The following is an 18727-nucleotide window of genomic DNA, read 5'->3' on the forward strand; positions in this document are numbered from 1 at the left end:
ACGCCCTATGTTTACCCCTGTTCCCCCCCACTTCTCTGCTGGGGACCCTGCCCTCCTTTGGAGAAGTCTCCCACCAGACCCTTGCGAACCCGGGTGCTCACACATTGGTCCGTCTCCTCAGCAAGCTTCCTAGGGTGAGTTAGCTTGCTATCATTAAGATGCTGTTGTAGCTCTGGAAAACAGTTACTAGATAAATGCTCCCATGCAAACAAATCATTCAATTGCTCAAAGGTTTCCACCTTGCTACCCTTTACCCAGCGATCCATTGCTCTGCAAAAAATAGACAAATATTCAACCCAAGTGTTACCCTCTAACTTCTTACAGGCTCTAAATCTCTGCCTGTACATTCCTGCTCTCTTCAGGCAGATCCAACAGGGTATCCCTCCCATCACTCACAAAGTGTCCCCACAAATCCGCTCCCCAATCCTTCTCAGGGATCCTGTGGGACACAATGGCTATCTCATATGCGGCAAACCATTGTCCAATAGCCTCACTCTTCTGGAAATCCTTGATGACATCCTTGGGTATGTAAACTCCACTCTCAGTAGGTACTAAAGGTATGCTTCCACCAGAGGAAGAGATCTCTAGACTCTTAGCCTTGATCTCCAACTCCCTCAATACTCTATAATGCTCCAGTTTCATTTTCTCAAGTTCAAATGCCAACCTGGTATTCCGAATATCCAACTTTTTACTCTCTAGGTCCTTCTGACCTTCCAATTTGGCCATCTCCAAACTATGCATCCTATAGCTCTCCCTGTCACCATCTCTTCTGGAGACAGACCCTTTGACAACACACTAGTACCTGGATTGGAAAGTGCTTTACCTCCCACTAAATCCACTTCGTCATCCTGCTGCCCTCCAGCATTCTCTCCCTCATTCCTAGTGGACTCTCTCGCTTCTAACCAGGCCTTAAGGGCCTTCTGATACTTCTCCTTCCTAGAGAGACCCGGAATAGGGACTGTGAATTGCTTGCAAAAAGACTTTAGCTGTTTGGCAGTGTAGGTTTCTAACCTGTCTTCCTCAAAGATGAGATCCTCCGAAGCATTGGATGTTGGCCTACCCTTGTAGACATAACTGGCAATTACAATCAACAATAGAACAAAATCAAACCGTCTGTGGTTGCGCCTAGGCCTACACTCACTAGTAGTGTACACCAGTTATTGTATGTGGATCATAAATGCAAGTCCTGATCCCACCGCTGCCACCAATGTTAGAAATGGGGATCTCCAGTTGGCAGCGGCTGGCACCGAGGTCCAAATAAGGATCCTTCTTTATAAGTCAGAGTAAGGGGGCTACACCCTTTGATAGCCCCTGACCAACCCTGTGGTAACGTAGCACAAGCAGACAGGCCTATATCAGAGGCAGTGTGGGAAGCATTTATGACCATACACAATAACGCAGTGAAGACACTACAAAGGAACACCACACAATTAGCTATAGAAAAATAAGTATCTTTATATAGGCTTAACACAAGGCTCAAAAGCAATCAAGAAACCACAATGCACATAATTACAGATTCCCTTCAAAAGCAATAGAGGACTCAAAAACGAACCTAGTTCGAGGCCGGGGTCCACGCGACCCAATGGTGTACAATGTACCTGAGATTTGAAGGGGCACGACTCTAAGCCTTACAAGGAAGCTGCGGTGATGACAGGCGGACTAGCAGTGGCCACAGCTCCCAGCTGTAGCGGTCCGCGGCATGCACTCACGATAATCCTGGGATGGGACTTAAAGGTGGGCACCCAGTGGGACACACAGGTGATAACAAGCTCCTCGGAGTGGTGACTAGTGTGGGCACTCAGCGGCACAGCTCCTCAGCTGCAGCGGCCCACAATAGCAATTGCGATGATTCTCGTAGGACCGCAAATGCGGGCACTCAGGGGCACAGCTCCTCAGCTGCAGCGGGCCCACAATAGTGATTGCGATGACTCTCATAGGATGGCAAAAGCGGGTACTCAGCAGCACAGCTCCTCAGCTGCGGCGGCCCACAATAGCGATAGCGATGATTCTCATAGGACGGCAAATACGGGCACTCAGTGGCACCGCTCCTCAGCTGCAGTGGCTCGCGATAGCGATGATTCTCGTAGGACGGCAAATGCGGGCACTCATCAGCACAGCTCCTCAGCTGCAGCGGCCCACAATAGCGATAACAATGACTTTGGTAACACAGGCAAATGCGGGCTCTCAGCGGCAACAGCTCCTCAGCTGTGGCGGCCCACAATGGCGATAACAATGACTTTGGTAACACAGGCAAATGCGGACTCTCAGCGGCAATAGCTCCTCAGCTGCGGCGGCCCACAATAGTGATAACGATGACTTGGGTAACACAGGCAAATGTGGGCTCTCAGCGGCAACAGCTCCTCAGCTGCGGCGGCCCACAATAGAGATGCGATGACTTTCAGCCCACGTTCCCCACAGTAGGACCAGAGGCTCTGGAATTCTCAACAGAGGCCTCACCTGCGAGTAAAATCCCCCTCAAATAGGAATCCGGACGACTGATGGGTGAAGTCTAATGTTCCTGAAACTTCGGCAGGAGGCAAGATCAAATCAGTCCCTTGGGTAGTGGCTACAGCAAGAAGGATGAACGTTTCAGAGTCCTTTCCCTCTAGTTACACTGACAGAGGTTCGTCTTGACATCCAGAAGTAACACACCATGTATGGGTTTTAGCACAGATCTTTATACCCCAAAAGTCTTTGTTCTTAGAAAAGTCACAAAGCACTGAAACCAGCCAGAACCAGTTTGGTGGTGTCCTGGAGCACTGCACCCTGCCTTTCAGGGAGAGGGGGTAAGCCCTCAGACACACAGTGGGAGGTGTAGCCATCATTAACCTTGCCAGGCACAGCCCTGCTCAGATCAAAGGGTCACCCCTCTCCATACTCCAACTTCAGATCGCTCCATTCCATCCAGGTCGGTCTCAGCCTGCCCTGACCCTCCAAAACCAGACAGCCAATGCACATAACAGCAGAGCACACGGGAAGTCTTAGGCCAGAAAATACCTACTTCCCAAAAGTGGTAGTTTTAAACACAGAATATAAAAATAATTGTCACTAAAAGATGCACTTCATGTTCCTTGGGTCAATTAGAATTATACCAATTCATACAGTCAATTTACAATAGGGAGCAGCGCCTAGAGCATCTAACAACAGATGAGACAAAAGCGAAAAATGGAAGGGAGACCCACACCAATGGTGCCAGGTCTAACACAGTTCAGTGCTGTCTCCTCCTATTGCTTCCACACCCTCAGAATACTCAGGAAGGCCTTCAGATGGCTCCCACCCAACATCAAGTGAACAGTCACGCAAGCTCTTGTCACCAGCAGATTAGACAATGGCAACTCCTTCTACTTAGGAATGACTGCCCAACTCATGATGAAACTCCAGACTAACCAAAACACAGCAGCCAGACTCATCCTCGAACTCCGCCGACAAACTCACATCATTCCTCACCTCAGGAAACCCCACTGGCTACCAGTCGCAAAGAGATGCCAGTTCAAGCTGCTCACCCACACCTACAAGGCAGTACACAATGAAGGACCGGCGTACCTCAGCAATCAAATTAATTTTTACCAACCTACCAGGAGACTCCGCTCCAAATCCTTCTCCCTAGCAGTCATCTGACATATCCGCAGGACAAACAGTGGAGGCCGCTCCTTCTCCCACCTGGTGGCTAAGACTTAGAACAACCTCCTCCTGCACCTCAGAGTATCAGCTTCACTCCAGCAGTTCAGGATGGACCTGAAATCCTGGATGCTCAAACAATAGAAGAACAGGCAGCATGTTCTCCCAGCACCTCAAGACCCTAATTGATGATGCAGCCGCACTCTACAAATCCTGATTGATGTCACATTTGACATCTATTTATCAATCAGACAGAACCTACCACTGGTTTTAGTAATTAGTAACATAAATGACCTTGGGGGTCTCAGTTATACCACCTTACCTGACTGGCATGCTGATTGTGGGTTATAGACTCTTTGTAGCAGACAGACAAGAAATGCTGCAGGGGAGAAGTCGGGAATGAAGTTGAGATCCTCAGTGATGAACAAATCAACAACTCTCTTTCTCTGGTAGCAAAGTACAAAAACAAAGAGCAGACCAGTCTTGTGCTTTGGATCCTTCGCTGTCCTTCATGCACAGTGTCCAGTTGATGCCAAGGCCAATCAGGCCATCACTTCCTCTGTAAACCGCAAAGAGCAGCAGCTTCACACTGTGCACAGTGTGCACACATTTAAAAATCATGCTGTCAGCCGTGCATGCAAAACGTACACTTGACTGTTTATTTAGGTCCGTTGCCCACATCTGTTTTTTGTTTCTGGACGATGACTAAAATAAGGTGTCCCAAGTCCTTTTCAGGTCTCGCCTGAGGCAGCGCATGACCTGTCACTTGTGAGTCATTTTTATATTTTACAGGCTGCTTAAAACCCACCCATTGCTTACCATTAGTTGGCTTCATATTCACTCTCATTTCCTTGCTCCTCTTAGGTCAGCGCATGCCGACTTCACTTCTTCTTCGTGTGTTTATCCCTCCCCAGGAACAAAGTCCAAGACTGCTTCCTTACCCAATGAGTGTCTTTCAACTGCTTGCACTTTCTGGCCCGGGCTACGTTTACTTTTAGTTGTAGCACTCCATAAGAGTGCATATTCTTGCAGGCTGTCTCTGTCCCTTTCTCCTACCTCTAACGCTGACAGTCATAGCCCTTTTTTTCTTTACTTTCAACCATTCTGCGCAGCTGCACTTCTGTACAACTAAAGAAAGAATTGACAAAGCCAATAGCTCTTGCGTAAGCGAGATCCACTGGCTTTGCCACTGCTTGTTAGGCCTAAATTGACAGCATTGCTGTCGCCAGAATGTATGCTGATCAACAGAAAGAGTTTTACTAAGCAATTCTGGGAGCGGGACTTTGTCTCTGCCAAATGTTAAGTTCCTTGAGTACACATTTTGATTGCGCAGAAGTTGTGTGCTCCCTCCGCATAAGAGTTCTTAAATTACATGTTTTTCCTTGTGGGAAAGCTTATGCTCAATACAGCAAGACTGAGTTTGATATGGTGGCAAGTCATTGATCAAGGCTATAGGCTCTAGAACTGACTTATTTATTGTGAAAAGCATAAGCCAATAGGCCTTCCAAAGTGGCTTATTTTTGTGCTGTGTTAAAGCTTGTTAGAGGGAATATCACAAATTTCCAAGTTGGGCAAGAGTTTTGGTGTTGTGCATCCTTTTTCACAATTCGTCGGGGTAGAAGATGTGCAGTTTGTGAATCCTCTTTATGCTATTGTAGGAAGAGTTATATGTTGTTTAGCCAACTTTAACTTTGTACATATTTGTCAGATTATGACTATATAGATAAAGACCACCAGCCTGAGTCATTCATTAGAAAAAGTTATGTCAGAGGCTATTGGTGTGCTAATTTAGTAATAAAAATGTATTCATTTTCTCTCTAAAGTGGCAGATAAGGAAGTGAATTAATAACTGTCAGACTTTATTAATAACATTTGGGCAAGGTAAAATCAGGGATTTTTGCTCATCATGGAATAGAGCTTTTCCTATTATCTCTGAATGGACCAAATGCAGATAATCCAGGATGAGAGAGTGTCTGCTCTGTATTTATCTGCAGTGTTTGTTATGGTTTCCCACACTATCAGGAGGTTGGCGTAAGGGGCACGCCACTTGCTTGAACAAAGTCTTTCTTACAAGGACCTACCCAGAAAGTCTCTATCTTTTACCTTATTCCTCAATATATTACAGTCTTGATTGTGGGGTACCTCAAGGCTCTTCTTTGAGCCTGGCATTATTTAATATATATGTTGCCCCACTAGCACAAGCTCATCAGATCTTATGACCTGTAGGCAATGACCAATGTGGAGGTCACTCAGATCATTTTATTTTATTTTATTTTATATTTAATTTTATAGAGCGCACAGCTACCCGGAGGTTTGGTACAGGTATGTATGTCCTGTTTGTGAATGTCCGTGGTAACCTACTGGATGAAAAAGACATTTTTAAAGCCCAATTCGAAAAATACTTTTTGGGGGTTTTGATCTGCAGAGGATTATCATCCATCTTGTTTCCTCACTGGTGGTCATCATCATTAAGCTCATGCCCTACCTTAGTGAATACAGTACACAATTTGGGTTTTGTGTTTGATGATAAACTTGATTGCTCAACTCAAATTGCTAAATTCTCCTCTTCATACATTTTGAATCTGAGACTGCAAAGGAAAATAGTTTGTGTGATTCCTTTTGATCAAATATATACAATTATCCGAGGCATTATTGAATCACATTTGGATTACTGAAATTCACTTTACCTCTCTCTTTCTAAATATCAGTTGCAGAAACTTCAGCTGATTCAAATATTACTTCAAGTCTCTTGTTGGGTCTTGTCCAATGGGCCCCAGTTTCTCAATACATCAGTCAACACATAAGTCCACTACACTGGTTATCAATTCAGAAGCTTTGTATTAAGTTCTAGTCACTCTGCATTTGTCATAAAGATACCTACAGCTAATTCCCTGAATGTATTTGCAAGTTAATTGTTGTTCATGAACCGTACCATACTCTTCGCTCTGCTGCACTTTGTCTTGTGATTCCTCCTAAAATTCTGAAGTGTAGATCTGAGAGGGTTGGCGTTTTCCTATGCGACTGCATAGAATTCTCTATCTATACATTTACACCTCACTCCAGATCATTCTTTTGTAGTTAGAACTAGAGTGTTCTTTGGGTAGCTGTCCACTTTATAAACATGGAAAACATAAAATGAATAAATAAAATGACAAATGCAGTAGGATTTATTTATTTATTGTGAACAATATATGTTAAAGCCTATAGGTATTTAATAGTGGATTATTATAACATTGTGTTAAAGTCGGTAGACAGATATTATTTTACATGGATCATCACAGATTACTGTAGTAGGCAAGAGGTTTGGTGTTGCTTTCCCTCACAATTGTGTGTCTATTAATACTTTTCTGATAGTATGCCTGAAGGTTGCCTTGTGGGAAATCTTATGAAAATTCAGAGGGCCTGAGTGGGTTACAGTTACAGAGCAATGATAAAATCTATAGGCCTGACTAATTCTTTCAGAGGGCCATGGGACACAATGGGGTTACTGGGCCCAACTGTGGGGGTTTAGTTATTTTATTCCTGATGTCCCGGGGCCCAACCTAATTTGCTCCTTTGCAACTGACCAAGTACACCGTCTACACTTGATTCTCAATGGTAGCGATGGTCTAGTAGTTCAAGACTCTCTCCAGGGGAAAGTGTGAATATAGGTCAGTGAACACAACTCATAACTCATAGAGCGCACAGCAGTGTCAATAAATTAATGTTCAGTCAAATACTTGTTTTTATAATAAAAATAAGTATTTTTATTTCTCACTTTATGCATTCGAAGCACGGTTACAACTTATATAAACAATAACACATTTCCCCTTGTGGTCGGGGCTCTAGTGTTTCATTAGCAAATCCCTGTCCTGCTGACTCTTTGTAATGTGGCTGGAGTAATGCCCCATTTACTGGCGGTTGCATCCAGGGAATGCTCACTAGTAAGCCTTAACTCAGGAGTCTACTCCGACTCTTAGAAAAAAAGTCAAGGGTGTTTTGGTACTGCTGCGCCCTCAGCAGCAAGTCCCCTGTGGTCCAATAAGGCCTGTAAGCAGTCTCCAGCAGCAAGGAGGATTGCAGTGTCATGGCGAGTGCCCTGGCAGTGGGCACTCACAAAGCTTGGGTACTGTACATCGGGGTCGGCCTGTTGGGTAAACTAGGACTCTGGGGTAACTCTACAAGTTTTGCTTTCCCACCCACCGGTAACACAGGTGAGCTTGATTCAAGGCATCAGCACTGAATGCGAAAGACTTAATGTAGCCCCACAGAACCCTTTCTCAATACATTGTTGAAGTGGAATCAAAAAATGGCGACTCCTGGTACTTATGTTGAAGTCAGGGAATACTCATAAATTGAGTGGGACCTTAGGAGCTTTACATCACATCATCTCCTAAGCATACGCGGCTGGCCCCAGTAGTGATGGGAGGTGCTCTAATGCTTCTTCTGCACAGTAAGTCTTGCTCTCCCCAAAGGGGATGGGTGGGAGGCTGTATTCTGATGCTCCTGGCTGGAGTTTCGGTGATGTGGCGATACACCGTTTGCATCCTCCTCTGTTTATGGGAGTGACTCAGGCTCAACATTTGAAGCTTTGTGGTGACACGGTTCACAGTTCTCAGGTGCAGGTCTGATCCTCACAACAGCTTAGGTATTGGCATCCCCTACTGACATGTCGGGTTGCCGTAACACTACCAGCCAAGGCACCAGCCTCGACCACACGGTAGTCTGTACTCCTGGTATACAGGGTCACACCCTTTTTAGCAACGTACAACCTGATAAAAGCTGAACTTCCCTTAAACTCAATGTCAGAGGCAACATACCCAATAAAATCAATAGCAGAACCATCAAAACCGTGAGCAACAATTTCAGGGGGGCACACATCTCCAATGGACTTATTACCACCAAATTTCTTATTGAAATAACGCTCTGAAACAATAGACCTGGGTGAACCCGAATCCGCCATAAGTTCAAGTTTTTCATTCAAGAAACTAACAATACACTTGGGAGAACTTAATGTCTCTCCTCCAACAATACATACATTTACTAAGGAAACTACTATACCTTTTTCAACCAGTGAATCATCGTTAGATGAAAGGTGTTCACATGCCCAAGTGGGCAAACTAGCAAGATCAAGCTTTGTTACCTTGAAAACTCTTGCTCGAGAGGGGCACCTCGCCTCAAAATCCTAAGATACAAGAAAAAAAGCTATGGGTGGCCCATCCTTTTCTGTTCAAGCTGCTAAACTATGGAACTCTTTACCAGCCAACGTAAGATCTACGGATAACCACCTTATCTTCAGGAAACTAATCAAGAATTGTCTCTTCCCCCATATAAGCACCATACGCAAACAGAAATATACAACACATCCCTCTGTATATAAGCCTTTATTTGTACTATAGATATGTACCTATATATGTGTATTGCTTTGTATAAACATGTAGAATAATTGTTTAAAAACAAATAGATATTCGTTAGTTCTGCAAAACAAATGTACATAAATGTTTTAAACATGTATAGAAGTGACTGCATAAATAAGTAAATCTTTTATCATAACTATGTACAATTGCTTCACTATTGAATTAAAAAAAATACATACATATATATGTATTTATTTATAAAGTTTTATATAGCGCAAACGACCCAGAGAATGAGGAGACGCGTTTCGGCGGACTCAGCAGCCTTTATCAATATATCTATAATATATATATATATATATATATATCACACACTCCCACACCACCCGGAGAGAGAGCACGCACACAAAGCTGATGGACTTAAAGCTTCATTATTTCATTCTTCCTGTCACAGCCCGGGAAGCACAGAGAGACGCACGTTTCGGCTGGCACAGCAGCCTTCGTCAATCTCGTTTGTGTATATATATATATTTATATATTACCTACTGGCGGTCGCCAGTAGGTAGTTATAGTTAGGACCTAGTTTCCATAGGAAATCCGCAACATTCTATTGGGAATAACTTTGGCGCCGGTTGATGAATCTTCGCGAATTTCTCAAAGAAGATGGCCCGCTCCGCTCCTTCCCTGAAAGTTTTGGGGGGATTCGTCAAGTGGGGCCTGAGAAAAAAGGGGGGTCCCATAATGTGTTTTCCCCATGTTATTTTCCATAGGACGATTAGACACGGCTACAGCCCGAATGGCTGAACGGAATTTCAAGAAATTTGGCAAAATGGTAGAGTCTGATTCGCAGATCACGCTTTTGCTCAAATGGTGTAAATCCCTCCAGTAATTCCTGAGAAAATTAAAAGAAAAACAAATATATATCTAGGCGCGTGTACCGTACTCTTACCGTACGCGTACCGTACGGTAAGAGTACGGTAAGAGTACATTCCCGTGCACATGCTGCATGCTGATTGGCTCTCAACTGCCTGTCAACACTCATAACTAGAAATTGTTGGCAGCCATCTTTTGCCTTGGTAGACTGAGGCACAAGAAAGCAGAAAAACAAATGTTTAGAACTCAAAAAGGGGGCAGGGTAGCAGCACCGTGACCCCGTAGGCCTGCTCAGGGGGTCCCACAAGGACCCCCAAGCCCCCCCAAATGTATTTATTTTTTGACAAAAATCGCGGGGTACGTGTACCGTACGCGTACCGTACGCGTACCTTTCCGAGCACGAGCTGCATGCTCATTGGCTTTCAACACTTCAAACCAGGAAGTGTTGGCAGCCATCTTGTGCTCAGTAGACCAAGGCACAAGAAAGCAGAAAAACAAACGTGTAGAACGCAAAAAGGGGGCAGGGTAGAAACACCCTGACCCCCTAGGCCTGCTCAGGTGGTCCCACACGGACCCCCAAGGCCCTAATTTTTTTTCCGAAAAACCTGGTCTGCTATTTTTCAAATTACCCCCCGGGGGTGTCGTAAATAAATTATTTACACTATCATAATTTCTATAAATAAATAAATATCAAAAGGGTCAAGCATAAATGAGGAGCAGAGTCCGTGGTATTAGAGTCAATGGGCTTTATTGCATTAACTCGAGTTAAGGGAGAGCTCCAGCGCCAAGCGGGCACAGGAGAGTTCTGAGCTTTATTCACAGAGTACAATATTTATACATTCTTTGCATACATAGGGAGGAGCCCTCCAAGCAGAAGGAAAGAAAAAGATATGAACATGTAGGCGTTCACTGTAATGAGTCATAGGTGGGTGGATGCATAGAGGGGGCAGCAAGGTCAGCTAAAACTCGCAATGCCTGTTTGCGTAACTTTATCAGACTTCTCCATGAGGGCTGTTTCCTTTCTGTTGGCCAGGGAGGGCCCTGGGTGTCAGAGTGACTAGCATGTCTGGTCTTATCTCTAGCTCGGGGCAGCATGCAGATTGCTCTCATCTGTAGAAGTGTTGCTGCTTCATACTAGCAGTTGGTTTGGCCCATCCTGTCCACCCCTTGTGTAACTGTCTTGGAGGTTTCCCTTGACATGGGCCCCACTTATCTCTGAGAGCCGACAGCAAAACTGGGCCTTATCTCTGCAGAGGGGCTTCTGCTCGCCTCCTGCTCGGGCCGGAATGCAGCTTTATCAGGTCGACCCTTGTTTGACACTGTTAAGACACCCCGGGCTGGGCCTCTTCTCCGTGACTGCTCAAAAAAATATCTAATGTGCTGCAGAGAAATGTAACGTGTGCCTTTTTCAGGGTCTGGCATGGAGGGGCCTGGTGACAGAGAAATAAGGCCTCTGAATGTGAAGTAATGCAGGGGTTTTTATTCAACATGGCAGATGGTGAGAGGGTAGCGCGTGGGGGCACGAATACATATAAATATGTAATTTTCTTCATTCCCTCCTTGTCCCCAAGCGCACCCCTCTAATACACCTCTATTTTCATCAGGCCGTTAATGTGTTCTTGCAACATGATCTTTTCATTTTTTCTGCTCTGCACATGTGGACGGGGAATGCAGGCAGTGGCGCACAGACCGCAGATGGCCGGGCCGCATTGGATGCAGAGGCAACAACTGAAGATGATAAACAGTATTGATCCTACTACAGTCAACACTTTCCATCCCCATGTTGATACTAATCCCCACAACCAGCTGCTTAAGGACCATTCTCCTTTATCCATGTCTAGCTGACTTGACATCTTGTGCAGCTTGGCAATGGCTTGGTATACCGTAGGTGCGTTATTTGGAATAAACACACAACAACTCGTGGAGATCAATCTGCATACACCACCACGGTCAGCCAGAATGATGTCTAAAACAATGCGATTTTGTAGGGTCATGAGTCTATCCGCGACCACCTCGGCTGTGAGATTAGAGAGGGCACCTGCTGTTGCATCTATCGTGTTTTGCACCACTCGTGTGAGGTGGCGGATGTTCCTGCTGTTTACCATGGGACCCCAAAATGGAATGACTGCGGCAAAGAAGTCTCCCGCCTCCTGCCCTGCTGTATCTTCTGTATCTATGACCCCCCTTCGACGTCTGTTATAGGCAGTCAGAGGCTCAATTTCATGATAGTCTGCAGGGGCAGTGTAGGTGGGGGGAAGGAGAAAAGCAATGTAACAAGTGCCGGACCAGCCCTGTGGGAGCCATGTATAACCTTTATCCCCACATATGAAGTAGGTGCCCTGTGCGGCTATAAGCCGTGTATTGTTTGTTCCATTCAAATTGACTGTGTGATGGCAGATGCTATCACCCATACGTATCTTTCCTTTACTTTGGACACAAAAAGGGGCTTTCGTTGATGCCACAAAAACAGGTGAAACGGATCTTTTTCTCCTCTCCATATACTGATATTATAACTTATTAGATCTGTTACCGTGGTCAGCATAGGCTTCCTGCTCTAGTGGGGTACCACATGCCCTGTTCTTTTCACCTCGCCAACATAAAATGTATAGGTGATATCTGAGCTGAGACTGCTCTTTTGTATCCGTATTGACCATATAGGAAGCTTTGTTTGTTTCCCACCAACCGGTACAAGAGCCTTCATAAGAAAAAGGGAGAGTGATGAAAGGCATGCCTTTGGCAACTGTATGGGGAAGAAGACCGCACACCCAGCAGTTGGATGTGTTTATGGCCAGTTGATGCTGTTGTAAAAGGGTGATGAAAGTATTGATCTTAAATTCATTTCTTCTGTTCTCTAAGTGTACTGGGAGCTCAACATGTGAGTGTACTATGGTGGCGTTCTGTGAGACAGCAGGTGGATAGAGAACATGTAAGAGCTAGCCAATACTTATTACCACAATGCTCATAAAAAGTACAATAATCAGAGACATTATACATCTGCTGTGTAATAGCTTGCAGTATTTCTTTCTCATATTAGTCCTTTTTTCTTTACTGTTCACTAGTTTATTCAAGTCAGACATCATGTTCAACCGCTTCACCACCGGGTGGACTTAGACAATCAAACGTCGACTGACCTTCTAGATCTTAGTTTGGAAGTGTACTCTTGCTGGGGAGTCTTTTCCAGAAAGGGGGGCTCAAAGTCTGTACTGTCTTTGTTTTTAGCAAATGTTCCGGTAGTCCCAAAGTATTTTTTACAGTGACTGGCATGCAGCCACCCCTTTCTTCCCTCGACTTTGATGGCCGTCCTCGTCGTCAGCAGGACTAATTTTGGTGCCTTCCACCTGGGGTCCAGAAGGCTCGTCCGGTCGAAATTCCTTATCAGCACCCAGTCCCCTGGGGCTATGGCATGGTCCTCGACCTGGGTGTTGTCAGGGAAGGCAGCGGCAACCTGCGAACGGCAAGAGAGTAGTGCAGACATCAAGGAAGCCAGGTAATCTGTGAGCATAGTACTGTCAACATCAGTTATTCTTTTAGGTATTGATGTACCCCACATATTCGGTGGTCTTCCAAAGACCACCTCATATGGGGATAGGCCGGTTCTAGAATGAGCTACCATGCGCATGTAAAAGAGGGCAACCGGTAAGGCTACCATCCAATCCACGCCCTTTCCTGCACAGACTTTAGCTAATTTTGTTTTGAGGGTCTGGTTATGTCTCTCTACTAGACCTGCTGCTTGGGGATGCCTTACACAATGGAACTTCCAGGTATATCCCAACAGAAGGGACACCTGTTTCATGAGCTCAGAGGAGAAGGGCTGGTCATTGTCTGAGTAAATGACACGTGGCAACCCGTATCTAGGGAAGAACTCCCTCACTAACTGTTTGGCTGTTGTAACTGCAGTATAATCTGGGACTGGGTAAGCTTCTGTCCATCTGGTTAGGGCACACACCACTACCAGGACGTACTTGTGACCTCTACATGTGTCCATTTGAATATAATCCATTTGGAGAACCTCAAAAGGGTGATCAGGGGGATGAAATCCACCCTGTTCCACTGAGATGCCTTTTCCAGGGTTGAATTGGCAACAAATCATGCAAGTCTTCACTTTCTGCTTTGCTGCCGCTCGCAAGTGTTTGTTAAACCAGATATTCTGCAGGCCATCCAACATTCCCTTCTCTCCCAAGTGTGCCGGGCTATGTGCTGTCTCTATTATCACCTGTACCATAGAGTCTGGGAGGAACCATGTCTTTTTGTTTTTAGTCATCCAACCCTGGTCAGTCTGGACCCCTCCTTGTTGGTATAAAGCAGGAATATCGACGGGATAATATCGACTAGCATAAATATCGAGGTAAGAATATCGAATTTAAAAAATATCGTTGAAGTAAATATCGTTGTTGTAAATATCGATTTTGTATAATGACAAAAATATCGTCAAAATAAAATATTGTTGTATAGAATATCGTTTAGAGAAATATCGTTGAATATACTACCGACAAAATAATTGAATGTGTTATATAAGTGTAGAAAAATTTGTTTTATGTTTAAATATTATTAATTAAATGTCTATTTTTATTATTATAGGGATCAAAATGTAAAAAAAAATTAAATGTTTGTAAATATTTTAGGAGCGGGTTATTGGTATTATAGGGGATAAGGGTGGGTAGTAATTTAAAAAAGTAGTGTAAATAATATGTATAGAATGGTAAAAATTTAGAAATTTTTAATTTATTTTTTATTTTGAATGGCGAAATTTGAAATTTAATTTAAATAACAGAATTATTTATTTAATGGGTTTTTTAAAAGATTTAGTAGCGGGTTGTTGGTGATATAGGGGATAAGGGTGGGTAGTATATTAAAATATGTTTCATAAAATTTAAATTTAATTAAAAAAAATTATAAATTGAAATACGAAAAAATATTATATTTAATTGAAATTGAATGTATTATATAATAATTTTGTAATTAAGTGTGGGTTTTATTTATATAGTGTTTATTAAAAAATTCAATTGCTATAAAAAATACGAAATTTGAAATTTCAATATTTAAATTTGAAATTTGAATTTAGAAAATTGATTTTTAAATTATATTAAAATAAGTCAAGTGTGTAATATTTTATGTTTGTGTATTTGTTATAATATATGCTAAGAATGATTCGAAAAACACAAAAACAACGTTTGGGTTAAAAATTATAAAATTGTGAAAATTATGTAAATTTTTTTAAAAAAATCGAAATTTGAAATTTCAATATTTAATTTTGAAATTTGAAATTTGAAATTAGAAAATTATTTTTTAAATTATATTAAATTAAGTGAAGTGTGTAATATTTTATGTTGTGTTTGGTTAAAAATTATAAAATTGTGAAAATTATGTAAAAATTTATAAAAAATTCGAAATTTGAAATTTAAATTTTGGTTAAAATTTTTTGTTATTGTTATGTTCAAAAAAACATATTTTGTGATTGTAATTTAATAGTCTATTTTGTAGTATAATAGTTAAGAGTTGTTATTAATATATATAAAGTGATGTTTGTGTTATAATATCACAAATATTATGGTTTACTGTCCAGCAGTTTCCCTGACTTATGTAGGATTGGAGTTAGAATAGTTATTTATTATGGTTTCCTGTCCAGCACTTTATCTGACTTATGTATGATTGGAGTTAAAATAGTTATTTATTGTTGCTTACTGTTAGGTATTTTCTATGAGTTATGTTTTATATTTTTTTATTTATAAAAAAATTTTAATATATATTTTTTTAAATTTTTAGAATTATTATTATATATAATGTTGTAATATTATTTTTATAAATAAACAAATATGATTATTTTCTACATTTTTACATACATATCACAAGTGTCAACATTTATTAAGTACAATAGTAATATAGTTTCGTACACATTTTTTATTCATACTTTTATTTGTTGATGCAAACATTTACATAATTTTAATACACCTTTTTCAATTATTTGTTTACATTTTACATTGCAATTTTAGTCATATATACATTGTGATATTACATTAATTAGTATATTAAATTTTAAATTTTCTTTTTTAAAATTTAATATGTTAATTAATTGACATGTAATTGTATTTTTCTAAAGTATGTACATAAAGTAGTGCTCAGTTTTATACATATAAAAATATTTTTTAACAATCAAAAACATATTTTTAAAATACAATAATTAATTAATATATACATATATTATATTTATTATTGTATATTTTACATTAATCATATGTTTATTTACAAACAATAAGTAAATTATTACAAAACATGGAAAATAAATTGCTATTCATCTCTATTGTTTATTTTTAATAATGGGGATTTATTCCTATTTTTATTTTTATTGTGCTGCCATTTTGTTTTTTGAACTTCACTTTTTAGTCTATCTACATCGTTGTTTGGGTCATTTCAGAAAACGGAACCTCGCGGTTGGGAGCTGCTTCGTGTTGGTGAATGTAAGTTTATTTTACATTAATTTTAACTACATTTTAATACATTATAGAGCTAGTTGTAGTGTGTACGTGTTGCTATGTGTTGTACTTTACAGTTTATGTGAAAAATACGTGTTATTTAAGGTCGTTATTGATAACGTACTTTCTTAGATATTTATTATGAAATTAAGGTTTATGTATTGTGTAAATGAATTAGTTCAGGTGTTTTCCTATGTTTTATATGTTATGTTTAGGCTTTCGTATTTATTGTGGGTGGGTTTTGTTTGTATTTATTTACAGGTGTTCGTTTTGGTGAGCAGATGGATTTTATCTCGTATTTTTTGTAAAATACAGGTAAATGTTTCACTACATTTCTTGATTTTTCGGGATTTTGGAGCGTTTTTATCGTGATTATTTTTCGGGTTTTTTATGGTTCCGTTCTCCAGAGTATTGCTACGTGGGACCCTTATAAAACAGTTGTATATTTGGCATTTTGTGGGGATTTTTTTAAAACATGTGGATTGATTTTGGTTCTAATCGTCTTGAAACTATGTTCTTGGAACACATTCTACAGCTGCAGAACAGTTAAGTTATTATTATATTTTTGTTTGGGGTGGATTGTGCTATATTGTGCAATTTTTTTAAATGTCGTTTTATTATGTCTTGTAATAATAGATTACATTATTTTGACATAATTTCAACTACATTAAAAAAAAATTGTTTTATTTATTGTTTGAAATGTTTTTATGTGTTGCTTGTTAAAGGATAGATTTGGCTATTAGTTCTAAGTATTCAAGACCTTCGATACTTGGGTACATTCTTATTTTTTGCTGTAGGTATTCGTACATATTTAATGTTTGTTTACTTAGTTTAGGGCCGATTTTAGATAGAGATTGCTCTATTCTTAGTTCTTGGTAGCTTTGCTCTTTTTTGATGCTTTGGATTAGTTTATGAAGTGTGGGTTGTGTTCTTCCTATTGTGGCTTGGAAGGCATTATGCCATCCTTCGACCGCGTTGTTAGTTTTAGCTTTCTGTGCCATAGTACTAGCATACACATTCCACCATGGACGATGTAATCTTCCCACCCAGGTATCTTCAAAATAGTCTAAGAAGGGAGTTAATTTTTTCTCATTGGTGCGGTAGAAAGGGCTGTCAAGTAGTAAATTGTAATAGTTAGCAACTTCTGTTGTTGGTACAAATGCCAATGCAATTAACTTTTTAATCTGATAAGCAAAGTTACTGTTTGTTGAATATTCAATGCTTAAAGTAGATTTTTGTAAGTGCCTCCATATACTTTGGTTGTAGTGATAATAACACCCTTGTATAGATGTGTGAGGATATATTTTAAGTATAGCTTGAATCATGGCTATTTCAAAGTCTATTATTATTCTTTGTGGATAGTAATTATCAGTAAAATCTTTGATAGTTGTTAAAATTTCTACGTAGGTAGCATTTGTTTTATTTGGCAGCAGTGTATAAATTAAAGGGATATTTGTTTCTTGGTATTCACCATGGATGGTGTAAAGTTGATAGAAAGGTTTGGGACATACTTTAAAAGTTCCGTCCATCATCCAGGTTTCACACGATTTTAGTTTTTGCAAATTGCTATTTGTTGCAAAAAGTAAAATTCTTTTATCATGACTGTGGTTATCATACATTAAGAATTTATCTTCATTGTGTGTAATAGTATATTCAGGATATATTTTAATGTCTTGAAAAGTTTCAGGTGCTGGTGGAGTTGGATCAGAATCTCGTTTTGTTTTAGCAATTAATCTTTTCAAGTTGGGTATTGAAGGTAACTGTCCTGTGACATGTTCTGGCACCTTGCTTAAAACATTTTTCAAAATAGTGGTGCTTGTTTCTTGTGAGCCTGTACTAGCTTCTCTCAATGTCTCTAGTGCTTATCTTACTTCGACTTCTGTTACATTGGGTGGGTGGTTATGCGCATGTACATTTACAACATTGTTATCAACAGTCTTTGCTCTACCATAGCATGCAGTTGAGTAATATTTACTACATTTCCAGTAAGTTTTATTCCCTTTTATTCTTTCTTGGGTGTAGGTGTAACCCATGTAGCTCAGCATTATTTTCCCTTTTTCAGAAGTAATAAAAGTAGCTCCTGTTGCCATGTCTAAGGTAGATCTGTGAAGACATATATATGTTTTTTTAGTAAAAGTGAAAAACATTTCTTGAGATGTGTACGTTAAAAGGAAAAAGTGCAAAAACATACTTACAATGTTGTTTTCCTGCTAATTTTATGTTTTCTGTTCTTATATGTAGATTTTCACTCTTTAATGTTCTGTAGTTGTGGTAAAGAATAGTACAAAAAAATGATTTAGTTTATAGTTGTTTATTTTGTCTTTCTGATTATTAATAGACACAGTGGGTATATTTACTTAATGTAGTAGAAGATGTTGTTAGTTTAGTTGTAGATTGGTAGATGAAGTTTGTATATTCTGTAAAAGAAAGTTA

The sequence above is a fragment of the Lissotriton helveticus genome, chromosome 1_2, assembly GCF_964261635.1.
Source record: "Lissotriton helveticus chromosome 1_2, aLisHel1.1, whole genome shotgun sequence".
Taxonomy (NCBI): Eukaryota; Metazoa; Chordata; class Amphibia; order Caudata; family Salamandridae; genus Lissotriton; species Lissotriton helveticus.